The 15,811-nt window shown below is 38.2% G+C and overlaps 1 protein-coding gene across 1 annotated transcript in view; it reads left to right on the top strand.

Annotated features, from left to right (window-relative positions):
- Positions 1-978: 978 nt before the first annotated feature.
- Positions 979-15,811, top strand: part of LOC118818061 (protein unc-13 homolog C-like) — a 284,943-nt gene continuing 270,110 nt past the window's right edge. The window contains exon 1 of the transcript XR_005008060.1: positions 979-1,116. The gene's annotated coding sequence lies outside the window, so the exon portion shown is untranslated. The remainder of the gene's footprint in view (positions 1,117-15,811) is intronic.

Consider the following 15,811-nt stretch of genomic DNA (forward strand, 5'->3'; position numbering starts at 1 on the left):
TTCCTTTCTCTCTGACTCTCTTCCTTTCTCTGTCTCTCTCTTCCTCTCCTCCTTTCTCTCTGACTCTCTCTTCTTCTCTGCATCTGTCTCTCTTCCTCTTTTACTCTGCCTCTCTCTAACTGTCTTTCTTTCTCTCTTTAACTCTGCCTCTCTCTCCACCAACCCTCCACCTTTCTCTCTTCCTCTCCTTCTTTCTCTCTGACTGTGTCTCTCTTTCTCTTTTACTGTCTCTCTAACTCCTTCCTTTCTTCCTCTCTGCCTCTCTCTCTCCACCAACCCTTCCTCTCTCTCTCTGACTCTATCTCTCTATACCTTCCCTCTTCCTCACTCTCCTTTCTCTCTTTTCTCTCCCTCACCCCCCCACTCTCACACTCTCTCTCTCTCTCCCTTCCCCCTCTCTGCCTCTCTACCCATCTCCCTCACTCTCTTCTCCCTCTGTCTCATCCTCTCTCTTTACCCCATCACCCTCTCTCTCACTTGCGCTCTCTCTCTCTCTCTCTCTCAGCATCACGTGTGCGCGTGTGGCTTCGTCTCGGCGCATTTCTCTCTCTCCCCTCTAAGTGAGCGGGCGAGTGAGTGAGGGAGAGGAGAGTGTGTGTGAGGCTGCAGCTTTCCTCAGGGCTCCTGCCCCTCTCTCTCTCTCTCTGTCTCACACACACGCTTACACATACTCGCACGGCCGGTCCCAGACGCTCTGTCTGCAGCCCCTCTCTCTCTCTCTCTCGTCTGGGACAGAAGAGAGAAGAGAGAGAAGGACAGATTTCAGAGAGGAAAAAAGAGAGGGCACCATGCTTCCAGACACTTCGGCTAGAGGCTGAGGGGAACGAGGGACGAGGATGGAAAACGGAGAGAGAGAGGAGAGGAGGACGAGCGGCTGAAGGAGGAGTGCGGAGCTTTCCCTTTTATTTTCATTCATTCGGGGGCTGACGCTGCTGCTGCTGCTGTTGCATCGTGCATAGCTCTCTCTCTCTCTCTCTCTCTCTATCTCTCTCATCTATCTATCCGTCCGTCCGCGCCGAGGACGCTCCATTAAGCCTGAACTGACAGCTCTCGTGGTTTTAGCGTAATCTCCTGCAGCGTCTGGGCTCTAGATAACTGGATGTAACACACTTTCAGGTGCGTATTCTGTTCTTCTCTTTTCACCTTCTTGTTGCTTCATCCCTCCATTCTCTCCGTCTAGAGAACGCACTTGAGCTTTGCCTGAAATCATGACATCTGTCCCTGGTAATGCTGTGCACTTGAGCTTTGCCTATAAAAGGAAACAGCATTTTATAACGTATAAAGGAAATAATGGTTAACCTAGAAACGTCAACATGCATGCATTTCATTCTGGGCCAATTTTAAGAGGATTTGCATGCATTACTTGCAGTGGAGAAATCTGCATGTACTCAATTCTATGCCAATTTGAAAAGGATTTGCATGCAATCACAGGCAGCAGTGCAAGCATGCAAGTCCTTTTAAAACTGACACAGAATTGCATGCACGCATTTTATTCTAGCTCTGCGACCCATGCACCGAGACACGCATGCATGCTGCCGAATGCACACAGATATGTGAGAATGCATGCTAGAGACGACACCCCTCGGTCGGCCATGATTGTTGTGGTTAATTCAGTAGAAGTGGAGCGGGAAGTGAAGGCGGTAATTGGACGTTGGAGTTGAGGCGTGTGTGTGCGCGTGTGCTGGGGGGTTGTTGAGGGTGACGGCAGAATGGGAGATGAGCGGGAGGTCGGAATTGTGGTAGTGGGTGGGGCTCTCTCTCTCTCTCTCTCTCTCACTCTGTATTCCTTGCCGCTGTCTGTCTCTTTTGATCTATTTTTTAATTTTGACTTTCTCTGTATCTCTGTAATCCCTCACTTCCTCCTTCCCTTTTCTTTTTCGCTCCCTCTTGGGTTCTCTTTCTCTCATATCATCAATGACTTTTGCATTGCAATCTCTCTCTCTCTCTCTCTCTCTCTACCTCTGTCTCTCTCAGTGCTTAATTGGTTACATTTCATTTTTGCGAGATCAATTAAAAAAGTACAAATTTTAGAAAAAAACATATACACACACACAAACACACACACACACACACACACACACACACACACACACATATATATATATATTTTTTTTTCTCAATGAATTAAAAGTATCAATTAATTAACTTAAATGAGAAACTGCTGCCAAAGCAATAAAATAAATGCTTAACAGCGCTACTAATAATATGTGCTTTCAAAAGATAATTCTTTAAGGGTTCTTTAGGAAAGAAAGTGGTTCTATATAGAACCAGGAATACCCAAAGAACCCTTTGCATGATCAAAGGGTTCTTCAGCTGTAGATGGTTCTGTATAGCACCTTTTATAAAAGGGTTTTACATAGCACTGAAAAGGTTCTTCTATTGTTACGATGTCAAGCTTTTAGCAATATAGAACCATCTACAGCACGTTCTCCTTTAATCTGAAGAACACTTTCATGATGCAAAGAAGGCTTTAATCATGCAAATGGTTCTTTGAGTGTTCATTGTTCTACATAGAATCATTTTCTTTCCTTAAGAATCTTTTTTAAGCGTCGACTTTTCATGCTTGAATAGTTCTTTGCATGGTGAAATCGTTCTTCAGATTGATGGAGAATGTGTTGTATATGGTTCTATCTAGCCCCAGAAAGGGTTCTTCTACTGTTACACTCTTGACATCATAATAAAAGCAGAACGCTTTTTGATGTTATGCAGAACCATTTTCAAAAATGTTCTTTTTATGTGCGTAGTACTAATACTATTAAAGTAGGATGTGTTATATAATGGCATTTTATTGTACTGTGATAAATCAAGTAACAATAATTACAATAAATACTTAAGAAAACTGCAGAAAACTGATCGACTGCATTGTTCATTACAAAGACAGCATGAATAGCGCTGTTTGACTGGATTTGGTGCAGTGCAGTATGTGTAATGTTGAATAAAAGTCAATATATTCATAGTTTTTTGGTAGTATTTTTAAAATAAGACTCGTCAAACATCAGAAAAGCTAAATATGGTGATGCATATCACATATCGTGAAAATGTCTTCAAGTATTGTGACATTATTTGATTGCCATATCGCACACTTCGATCACTCCCTGATTCAAATTGCTTTATTTTAGCATTACCTGAAATCAGCAGAAAAAGAAAAACTCATCACCGACAGTACTTATAGCACTGAAGTAGCACAGCTAACATGATGACATTTTATCATATCCTGATCAAATATGTCACAATAAGCTTTTCTGAGTATGTTGTCTTGTGGACATTATCTGTACTTGGAGAAAAGTGACCAACTGCATGGCTCTTTATAAAGAGAGCACAATTAAACCTGTTTGATTGGATTTAGTGCAGTGCAGTGTGTGAAACACTGAAACAGAAGGCACTGTATTTGTAGTTTTTCTTAGTATTGTTTAAAATCTGGCACTATTGAGTCTTTTTTCTGAATTATCAAAACTCAAAAAAAAAAAACCTAAATATTTTGAGGCATATGATGTTTTGTGAAAAAGTATTGTGATATTATATTTTTGCCATATTGCCCACCCTTGTATTAAAGAAAACTGCTATTAAATTGCTTAATTAAGTTGCTTTATTTCAACATTGCCAGCAATAAGCAGCTGTTGCCAAAGCAATTAAATGAAAGCTTATCACTAGCAGTACTAATGACACTGAAGTAGGGGCGGGGAATATGATGTCATTGTATCATCTATTGGTAAATTACCTTTTGTGAGCATTCAAACTGCATGTTTCATTAAAAAAAGAACATAATTAGTCCTGTTTTATTGTAGAACGATGTAAAACTTTCAATAAAAATAACTGTATTCATAGTTTGTGGCAGCATTTTTAAAATGTGGCTTTACTGCAACTTTTTTTAACTCATCAAATCTCAGAAAAAACAAATATGGTAAAGCATATAGTGCGTCATGAACATGTCTTCAAGTATTGTGATATTGTACTGCTGCCATATCGCCCACCCTACACAGATGAAAAAATCTTTCGGATTCAAATGACTGCTAGATTAACGGGAATCAGCAGCTGGTGCCAGAGAGACGGGATGCTTATCATTGATAGGACCATTAATAGTGAAGAAAAAAGCATACCTGTCTTTCTCTCTCTCGATCTTAAATATGCATCTGCATGGTGTGCGGTTGTCCCAGCCTCGTGATGGTGTGTGATGTGAGGGTCAGGGCCTTAACGCCTGCAATGTATCGGTAATCTCTGTCACTTTCTTGCGTTCCTGCCTTGGGCTGCCACACATGGGGGTGAGAGAGAGAGAGAGAGAGATGCAGAAAGAGAAAGAAAGAGAGAGATTAGAGATGGGTGATATGGCAAAAATCTAATGTCGCCATACTTCAAGAAATGTTCATGACAAATGATATGTCACAACATTCATTTTTTCAAACATCTGATCAGTTGGAACAGAGAGAAAAACAGCAGTGCTCCATGTAAAAAAATATTATCAAAAACTGTGAATACAATACAACTATTATCCAATATTTGGCTTACTGTGCACTAAATCCAGTTAAACTGGACTAATTATGCTCTCTTTATAATGCAACAAACAGTTGGTCAGTGTTTTACAAGTACTGACGATATACATGATATGTTCAGAAAAGCATATTGTTTTATTGGCATACTTTATTACAATAACAATATATATTGTCATTTTGCCTGGCCCTAAGAGAGAGCCATACTAAAATCTGATATATGGTCATATATGCACATATATCACAAATCGTCAGACATATACAAACGTTGAGCATATATAAGTAACATATGCCACCCAGATATTTTTATATATGTTACACATATATGTTTATATACAACTGATAAATGAAAGAAATATATGTTCCATATTTGAAAAAGGTCAATATAATATAGCTTCTCGTAAGTCTCGTATCTCCAAAACGGTAATTTTACAGGAGAAGGAAAAAAGATACTTTACTTTTGATGTAATTCAATGGAACCATTTTTTTTGGTCTATTCATCATTAAATTTACACACAATGTAACAGGCATTTTCAAATTATGCCAAAAAATTAGAAATATATATATATATATATATATATATATATATATATATATATATGTATATATTAGTTAGATATAAGGGACATTCATATATGAAAATATGTCACATATTTAAAATCGATACATTGCCATATATCACATTTCTATGTAGGGAGAGCAAGAGCGAAAGAGAGAGAGAGAGAAAGGCAGAAAGAGAGATGGCTGGGGGGGTCCTAATGAGCTGTTGTGTAATTGGAAATGTGGCACAAACAGTCCATCGCAATAAGTCAAAACATCTGCACAGTATCGTAATAAAGGGCTGATTCATTACCGGCTGAGCATAAAACAGATAAACTAATTATCTTGACTGGTCGCAAAATTAGCTACATTAGCTCCAGTTTCTGTTCAGCTTGATTGAGGCATTTCAGTGTCAGTAACATTCACAGAGCTGCGTTCACTAAAACATTTCCTAAACATTAAACGGTGTTTGAATGAAAGGGGAATGTCACTGATTGTTAAAATTTCCACAAAACCCAGCAGTCAGTTGTAAACTAAGTCATTCAGAGTGGTTTCACAACTATTACCAACTCAGATTTCTTTGTTATATACAATCTTAAAAATGATGGTTCTTCAAGGGTAAAGACAATGGTTCTATACAGAACAACGAACACTTGAACCATTTGCATGCTTAAAAGGTTCTCAGCATGGTGAAATAGTTCTTCAGATAGATGGAGAATGTGTTGTATATGGTTCTATATAGCACAATTTCTCCATGCAGAAAACCATTTAAGCATGAAAAGGTTCTATACAGAACTCATGGGTCTAAATAGAACCATCATCTTTACTAAGGAACTCTTGAAGAACCATCCTGTAGTGTATTTAATGTTGATAGTGGTGAAATAGTGGTAAATCTGAAAAAAAAAGTTTTAGACCAAAACCTTATGTCAGAACTATAGTAAATCAATGCCTCAACATGCTTATAATAGTTTTCTGTGAGGGAGCTTAAAAAGGCATGAAATGCGTTGGACATCTGGTTCCTATCTCCACCATGACGAACAATTCTTACAGGGCATGTTTCTCTAAAATGGTGCAATGCACAACAAACCACTCTCAGTGACTATTTTCACATTTAAACCATGTAATTATGCAGACGTTTAGGAAATATGGTGGAATTACCCTTTAAAGCAGAAAGTGTTTTCCAACTGGACTCCAAACCAAACTGATGGCTGTTTGTCTACAGTGTAGGAGAGGTCTGATGAAGAATGACGGCACCATGGCCGCCTCAGGAGGTCACTGATAGTGAGCGCAAGATTACACACCTGTTGTATGTTTAACAGGGTCAGTTGGGATTTGAACTCCTGTACTTCCATTTTTCATTGGGTAAAACCCATTTTTTTGGGTTTGGTACAGATATATAAACATTTGAATAATGTTTAATTACTTTTAGGAAGGATCTGTCGGATGTCGGTAATTATCTTTTTAGCAGTTATCTGCTGATGTCAATGGAAGTCCTGAAAAGGCACAGATTTGCATGTTTATTTACTCAATATTTCTGTGATAAGTTATTTTCATTTGTTTTTTGTTGACTGCTATGTTACAATAATGAATAAACAAATTGAGATCTTGAGGAAACAACATTCATTTTGCAGTGATAACACTAAAATCACAAGATCTTGAGAAAATGAATGAAAATAACTCATCATGGAAAAATGGGAGTGAAAAAAAAACGTGAATCCTTGGCCCTATAGGGCTTCTGCAGATAGGTTCCAAGGTTCTTTAGAAAAGACATTGGTTCCATATAGAACCATGAACACTCAACGGACCATTAGTATGCTTGAATGGTTCTTTGCATGGTGCAGCTGTTCTTCAGATTGATGGAAAATGTGTTGTATATGGTTCTATATAGCACCAAAAAGGGTGCTGCTATTGTAACAAGCTTGACATCATAACAATAGCAGAACCCTTTTTTAGTGCTTTATAAACCTTTTTAAAAAGGTTCTACATAGAACCATACCCAACATTCTCCATCAATCTGAAGAACCATTTTACCATGCAAAGGACCACTTAAGCATGCGAAGCTCTTTGAGTGTTTATAGTTCTATGTAGAACCATTGTCTTTACTAAAGAACCCCTTGAAGAACCATCTCTTTTAAGAGTGTAGGACTTTATCCTAATGCTGGCCTAACACTTCTACTATGATCATCTCATCAGGAAAACAGCTGCATGTCCTGTCCACTAAACTCTCATAAGATGTTCTACAGGAAACTAGTGGTCTCTATTGGAAACGATTTAGGCCAATTCCAATTTGAAAGCAAACCCATTAGGCTTTAACATCCTAATGGTTTGTAATGATCCCTTTTCAGCAGCGAAGTTTAACATCTGTACTGCATTTCAATCTGATAAATATGCTGTTAAAACATATCCTGGATTTACACTGAACATAACAAAACCTCGTATCTCTAAAATGAGAACTTTACAGGAAAAGGAAAAACATACTCTACTGCTTTTTTCCAAGTGAATCTGAGTCATTTCTGATGGTCCATTCATCATGAAATTTACCCACAATGTAAAAGGCTACAGACATTTTCAAATTATGTCAAAAACTGAAAAACAAAAATGGAGATACGATGTTTTGATGTTATGAGGTTTGGTTCCCAAGGCAGCGATAAGTAAGACAGACAGGACACTCGCTCACTTTACAGATGAAGTCCTAAACTAGCGGATGAAGTTAGTTTACGTGCTGACAGGACGTACAGACCTTACGATTCCAGTCTGTTTACCCTGAAGTCGGTACTGGGCGGCTTCTAGGACGAGTTGTTTAGGTGTAGATGACTCGGCTGTATCAGTGAACACTGCACTGCCGCAGCCCCCGCGCGCCCCGTGATTGAAAATTCAAAATTCAACGGAAAATCAACGGATCCCGTCCATCCAACGGTCACTTGATCTGCTACTGATGAGGAAAATAATTTAATTCTTCAGGGTTATAAATATTATTGTTGACCAAAGACTTACAGTAGTATCCTAAGTAAGTAGTTTTAACCTCAGCTCTCTGCTGGTCAGTCCAGCGAGTGAATATAGAGTTATGTCGATGCTAGCCAGCTATCCTACCACAATTCAGTAACGTTGGCGGTAATAGCTCTTCTTTTTGGGGCAGTTTGAGATGTGATAGCGAGCAAATCCCAGGTAAGTTAGCTTGTAATGTGTGTCTGTTTGTTAACATCTGATTTAACTCAAAAGAGGTAACACTCAGTGCGTTGTTAGCAGTAACGTTAGCTTGTCTGCTTTGCTCTAATGTGGTAATGTAGAGTCGATTCTTAAAGTATCGATTCTTTGACTCCAACGCGTCTAGGAGTCGGAATCGACTCTCAGCCAATGACTCAAAGAGTCGAAATGTTTGGAGTCGGCTCTTCGACTCCCTGTTTTTTGTTTATCGCAAACGACTAGTAGAACCCTTTGACGGAGGCGTGTGTGAAGCAGGAGGGAACCTGAGTTTGAGTGCTGCGAGTTTAATTTCCAGTTTTATACAACACCACCGCTGCAGACCAGCCGCTTTAAGCACAAACTCTTCACAAAAACGTTGTACTCTACATTTTCCTCATGATTAGTGTTGCAGCAATCGATAATTCCAAACGGTACAATGAACGAAAAGCCAAAACAAACAATATTTCTACTTTACGAAGCGGAAGTTGGCTTCTAATTTTTCTTAATTATTCAAAAAGTCCGTTCCACCTTAAACGGTGCCGTAGTTCCGTTCTGGAGCCTACGCTCCACTAAGGTAGAGTCTGCATCATTTAAGGTGGAACGGAAAGTTGAATGAGAAGCGGGCGAGCACGAAGCCCAGTTCAACCTGGTGAAATGGGAACAAGACAACATCCAGCTGCCGTGGAATGTGAACGGCTCTTTTCCAAAGAATTGAAAAATAATTTGAAAATGTTTCTTTTCGAAACAGTTTTGACTACAGTCATTTTCTCTCGCGCAGCTTCTCCTCGCCCTTCATTATGTGAAGTAACGTTAGACCGTCTGATGGTAAGACGTGTTGAAACATTCGGCCACCTCACAACAAAACATCGGGAATCTAAGCTAACTGTAAATAAATGAAAGCACATAACTCACCCAAATCAATGTTTTTCGGGAGAGATACGTGTGTAGATTAATGTCCAAGAGTCATTTGACATGATGAGAGAACAGTTTTTTCAATATTCATGTTTTTGTCTACTTTGACACTAGTATCGCTAGAATTATGGGGGTCCCCCAATATCGGCCACCTCACTTCCGGTTTTCCGTAACTCATCTTTCAGCCTAAAAATCAGCGTATAAAATTGTAAAAAACATAAAATATATGTATATATTCGTTAGTAAAATGTGATGTTATTGTATTGTTTCATTATTCAGCTTGATTTGCTTGTTTATCTAAGTATAGAGCTCAGCTCTTTGCTGCGCACCTGGTTGTGCCAGTCAAATGAGAAATCGCGTTTACGCATCATTCCTACCAGACTCAATGCCTTACAGTGCTTCACAATAAGGTAAAGTTTGTCCTCTGTGGGCACCCTTACGCCATATACGTAACACCACGATGACGGCAAACTTTTTTTTTACCTCAGAGAAGAGAAAGCTAACCGATAAACTAACTTTCTACACAGACCAATATCCATCGCGGAATGGAAATGAGTTGTGTGTTCCATGCGGTTTTGTATACGCAGAATTACAACGTCATTGGTGATACTTAAATATTGTTTTCAGATATGATTTTTTGCTAGAATAAAGTTTAGATGCCCTTGTAAGGTGCAAGCTTATGTGTTTTGAATTTCGCCTGAGCAATTGGCGGAGAGAGAGAGAGGAATTGCGCAATGCGCGCAAGTGGCCGATATTGGGGGACGGCCGATGTTGGGGAGTAGCTACGTTACCTGATTATCAGAGGGTCACTGTCCTGTGTAGCTACACACTCACAAATGATGGTTCTTCAAGGGTTCTTTCGTAAAGAAAATGTTTCTATATGGAACCATGGACACTCAAAGAAAGTGATTAAAGGATGATTTGCATCATGAAAGGTTCTTCAGATTGATGGAGAAGGTGCTGTAGATGGTTCTCTATAGAACATTTTCGAAAAGGATTCTATACAGCACCAAAAAGGGTTCTTCTATTGTTTCGATGTCAGGCTTGTTTCAGTAGAGGAACCCATTTTCAAAACGGCTTTTTGCAACTATATAGAACCATCTACAGCACACTGTCTTTCCATCTACAGTGTCTAATTCGAAGTTAGTTCATATATATGTTGGATGTACACCCCTCCCTTTGGAAGTTTTCCAGCATGCAATAACACGTTACTCTGTTAAATCCATCATGTAGCCTGGTCTAATGTACGATTAGGTGTGACATGTCCTTAAAGAGAAATTCCTCCAATTTTTCAAAATTTCTGAATGATTAATTTATTCTGATGTAAACAGAGTTATTTAGAGTGGTTTGGTGTGAAATGGTTGATTGTAGAGCCTCAGACATCTTTACAGTGGTGATGATAGGACCGTGGGGTCGCAACAACAACACATATATAGCCATTTTATTTACTGTCCAAAACCACCAGTGAACCCACATGTATCTTTTGAGCTTTATATGGAATGTTGATGATAGTAAAATAATCATCGATCTGAAAATTAAGTTTTCTTTGGAGAATATTTTGCCTCCCAGCGCTCTGTAAGCCATGATTGGATTAAAATAAATGGACTTTAAGCCAAAATGATATGTCAGATATCAGGCAGCCTATGTCTAACCATTTCAAGTCATAACCTTCTGTGATGGAGCTTTTAGAGGTGGACATCTGGTTCTTGTCACCCCAAGTGTGAACAATTTGGACTCATCATGAACAGATCATTTCACACCAAACCACTCTGAAATGATTCTGTTTACAATTATGTAGATTTTTTGAAAAATCTGTGAAGTTTCCTTTTAAACCAGATCAGTTCCACACAGATTTCCAGCTTCTTATGTTTTACTGTTTAACCTTGTCCTTGCTGTTGCTGTAGATTTATGAATAGATGTTCCAAACAACACACACAGTGACGTGGAGAAAAATAAATTAGGTATGTTATGAGACAAAAGCCACAGTGGATTATGAAGTATCTGGCAAATATGGGGTAATATGAGACAGTTGATTGATCTGGCTTTGTTTTTCGCTAATCATGCAGTCTTTCATAATTTTACTTTTTCCTCTGCCCTTGTCCCCAAGGCTTTTCCACTCAAAGTCTAGGTCTATTCTGCATTAGGGGAGAGTGCAGGTGTAGTGTTATAGTGATCGGTAGAGTTCTATAATGCATTTGGTGTAGTAGAATAGTTTTATCATGTACTTTAATAGTTTGGCTCAGTACTGTAGTATTAAAGTGAGATTGGTGTAGCTGCGTAGTGTGTATTGATGTAATACTACAGTGTGTTTAATGAAGTTATAATATCAGTATTAGAGTTAGTTAGTGGAGTTAGTATACTGTTAGTTTTAGTGTAATATAGAGTGCAATATATAATATATTAATATTAGTTAGAGTTAGTAGAGTTAATATAATATGAACGTTTCATGTGTGTGACTGCTATACACTCCTAAAATATGGTTCTTAAAGGGTTCTTTAGTAAGGACAGTGGATCTATATAGATAGGTTCTATATAGGGTTCTATATAGCACCAAAAAGGGTTCTTCTATTGTAACAAGCCTGACATCGTAACAACAGGATAACCCTTTTTGGTGCTATATAGAACCCGTTTCCAAAATGGTTCTATATAGAACCATATATAGCATCTTCTCCATCAGTCTGAAGAAATCTTTCATGATGCAAAGAACACTTTAATCATGCTGGTGTTTCTTTGAGTGTTCATGGTTCTATATAGAACCATTTTCTTTACTAAAGAAACCCTTGAGGAACCATCATTTTTAAGGGTGTAGCTACACATTACAGTGACCTACTGATAATCAGGTAGAAGGTATTATCAGGTATAGAGCCATGTACAAAAAATTTGTCATGAGTCTGAAGAACATTTCACCATGCAAAGCGCCATTTAAGCATGCAAATGGTTCTTCATGTGTTCATGGTTCCATATAGAACCATTGTCTTTACTAAAGAACCTTGAAGAACCATCTTTTTTAAGAGTGTAGTGTTGGGTTGGTGCTGTATTGTGTTGCACTGGAATGTGTTGTTGGAGTCTGTAGAGAAAAGCAAGACAGTCACATATATGCTTAATGCTCAATGTGGTTCAGTCCAACTTTTTGCCCAGGTAGTCTTTGATAGGCAGATTCACACAGTCACATGGAGGTGAGATGGACAGTTTGTGGTGTTGAAGAACATGTTAAAAAACAACACATATAGCCAAACAATCAAAAATCTTCAACTCACATAGCGTACATGATATTCAACGAAGCAAAAGAGGACAGTCAGAGAAAATGCTTAATATTAACCTAAACTCTAGGCTTATTGTTAGTTAGTTTTAACATTTAAATTATTCAGTAACTACTGTGAAACGAATGTCTAAGTTCTGTAGTCATGAGAATGAGGGACTGAAGCGTGGGTTTCCTGCAGACTCGTAGACCGTGAGCAGTTAAGATCCAGATAACTTCCATTAGTATAAATCAAAAAACTTTTCAGTGAAAAGAACTCCATCTTTTCAACCCCTGCTTACATTAAGGCCAGCCAAGCTGTACAAGTTGCACTTATCACCAATTGTAACAAAAGCATGCTGTCATTTTATATGAATTATTTATCACTCATAGCTCATTGAGTGTGTTTACAGGCACTTAATAATCAAAATCGGACTTCGGCTGTTGTCTGCAGGTGGTCATGTAAACAGCATACTCCGATTCCTTAGATCGGATCCGATTAAGAAATCCAATAAAGAGAGCTGGATTTTAGCTTAGCAGTCAATTTTTAGCTTAGGTACACATTTACTCTGATTTCTTTCATTTTTCTCGATCTGTGCATGTGTGTGAACAGAGCGCTGCCCCAAAAACAGACAGCAGCGTTTAACACGGCACCCACGAGACGGTAACAGAACACTGCACTGCAATATAAAGTGTGCTACCGCGCCCTCCCCCCAACAACACTCAATGGGACAGTGATTACCACAATTCTACCACACCATATCACCAATCTACACTTTCAATCCATACCACATTTGTGTCTATAAGGAGGAGATTTTTTTTAAATTTGATTGACAGTTATTGTGTGTATGTCTTTTATGAAAAGATAAAATATGCTTTTGTAGATTAAAAACAAACATAAATTGAATGCTAATGCAATTCTTTATGTATGTAACTTTGAAATTAAATCATTTAATTAAATAGCTGAGCGAATGATGGTGATAACTCTTCAGGGGAGGTTAATACATGCAGCAGCTGAGTTACTTTATGTCCAGTGTTTCTGTGTTGCTGCGTCGCTCACTAATGGGCATTCTCAGTGCTGTGCTGGTGCAGCCAATATAAAAGCCGGTCCACAGGGGCATTTTATTTTAATATAGTACGTGAGTGGATTGACATAAAATAATACCTTTAACAGAGAGTATTTTTCCAAAGTGTGCAGGAGTAAGAGCCATGCTTTTTCTTGTATACTGACACTGCTTACATTGGCTGCACTTATAATTATCCTCTAGTCCGCCCACATAATCGATCAGAGGCTGTTTGGAATGTGAGAGGTGTATGATGGTACAACTTTTACTCATCCGGACGCTGGCAGAACACTTCCAGACTAAGGTATCATTTCATTACGCTCCATTCGTGTGATATATTTTATTAAATGCCCATGAGGACTGCATTACTCAGCATGTTTTAGGATGGCTGGCCATAATGTAAGCGCTCTGAGGTATATCAGGGTTGGAAATGTGTAATACTCTCTATATACTGAGGATGATTATTAACTTATACAGATTTTTTGAGGAGATTTTTGGGAGCATAAGGATATTAGAGCCCAAAAGGCATGAATATGGACCTTGTTATTATTTTCATTTAGAGTTAATTGATACCAGACCCTTTATTTAAAGGGATGATTGACAGAAAAATGTGATTTGTACAATTTTATCCTAATGTATACAATTTTACACCAAGCGTAGTTGATTACACAGCACATTTGTGGCTATATCTGTACCTAAAATCTGATGAAATTTTAGGTCAAATTTGTGCAGAAATGTAGGAAATTCTAAAGGGTTCACAAACTTTGAAGCACCTCATTGTATATGTATATACACACACAGAGGTGCTTCAAAGTTTGTGAACCCTTATATATCCCATATATATATTACATACATATATATGTATGTATATATATATATATATATATATATATATATATACATATATATATACACATATAAAACGTCAATATGTCTTCTACAGGGAACAATAATAAACTTATTTCTCTGCCATTTTTGTCAGATATTACTGCACATTGACTGTTTTTAGGCTTTATTTTACATATTGGAAAACTAAAACAGTGCAGTGAAATAATATCATCAGCAGGCAGAAAATGAAAGTAATGGTGACATTATAACATAACATATAAAATAAATTCTTTCTCACCAAAACGTTCCACAGGGGAGTTATTTCACTGCAGCTACGAGATTAGAATTTGTGAAACAATAATAGGAACTGTGCATTCATATTGCAGCCAAATCACAGCATATTTGGCGTCATGTCCTCTCACTCACAAATCGATGCAAAACCAGCTGCTGCCAGTTGCTCAAAGTTTAGTAAATCATCCGTGTGCAATATCTCCATGTACTGTTTGCACAATTTACCCATTTAAGTTACTGTGCACACTGACTGGTTCCATTCGCCGCTTTACTATGCACACGGCCCATCGGACATCCATCCCAGCATATTCTGCTGATATTAGCACGACACTGATACCCAATATCTGTGCCATCTGTAGTGTTTATCTTTATCTTTTTATCGTTTTATTTTATTCTCCAAGGTGTCTAAGACACACCAAACATGACAGAAAAGTCTCCCTAGAGACTTACCCTAGAAGTACCCTAGATATATGTATTAATTTATCACCCTCATTTTTTATGAATAACATATTTAAGGTCTCTAGTAAAGCCATTCAGCACTGAATTATTGATCTGAAAATGTATTACTCCTTTGCTCATGCTGCAGAGTTTCATGCCAGTTGTGTACCTTGTACTGTACGGGAAATGTCAATAATGAAATGTTTTTTTTTAAATACATCTGCAGTGCAAAATCAGTCATTATCCATGTGATCTGTCTATTGGTTGGGGTATTACATGGGAACATCCCAACGCCTGGAATTGTTATGTACTGGAATGGATATGACTCATCTGCCAAAGCCTGAATCACTCTTCAACAAAACGACTGTCTGTAAAGGACTTGAAAGCATGTATCGCCTACTTCTTTTTCAAAAATACCCTAGAAGAACTACGATTTTGCCCATTTTTATTGACACGTAAGAGGTGGAATGACACATATATCACACTAAAACCTTGATCCATATGGTCTTAAAGAGATTACATCATGCTAATAAACCGTGAAACAGTTCAGAGGTATTTACTGCTCAGTTTAAAATTACTTTGATGTTGCTTAAATCCACAGCGACATATCAGATTGCTGCATGCGTGCCTAAATCAATTACCAGTCCTGTGAAGTAGTTTCTGAAGTTTTCGAAAGGTCCATAAGGAGAATGTTTAACGCATGAGCTGCGCAATTTTCTGTGTAGTGAGGCTTGATGTAGCCATAAATGAAGGTTCACAAAGCAATTAAATTCCACACTATTTTGTCTTTTGATTGTCTCACTTGCACTGGGACATGTATCTGTATGCGTCTG

Source organism: Colossoma macropomum, unplaced genomic scaffold (assembly GCF_904425465.1).
Source record: "Colossoma macropomum unplaced genomic scaffold, Colossoma_macropomum, whole genome shotgun sequence".
In the NCBI taxonomy this organism is placed as follows: Eukaryota; Metazoa; Chordata; class Actinopteri; order Characiformes; family Serrasalmidae; genus Colossoma; species Colossoma macropomum.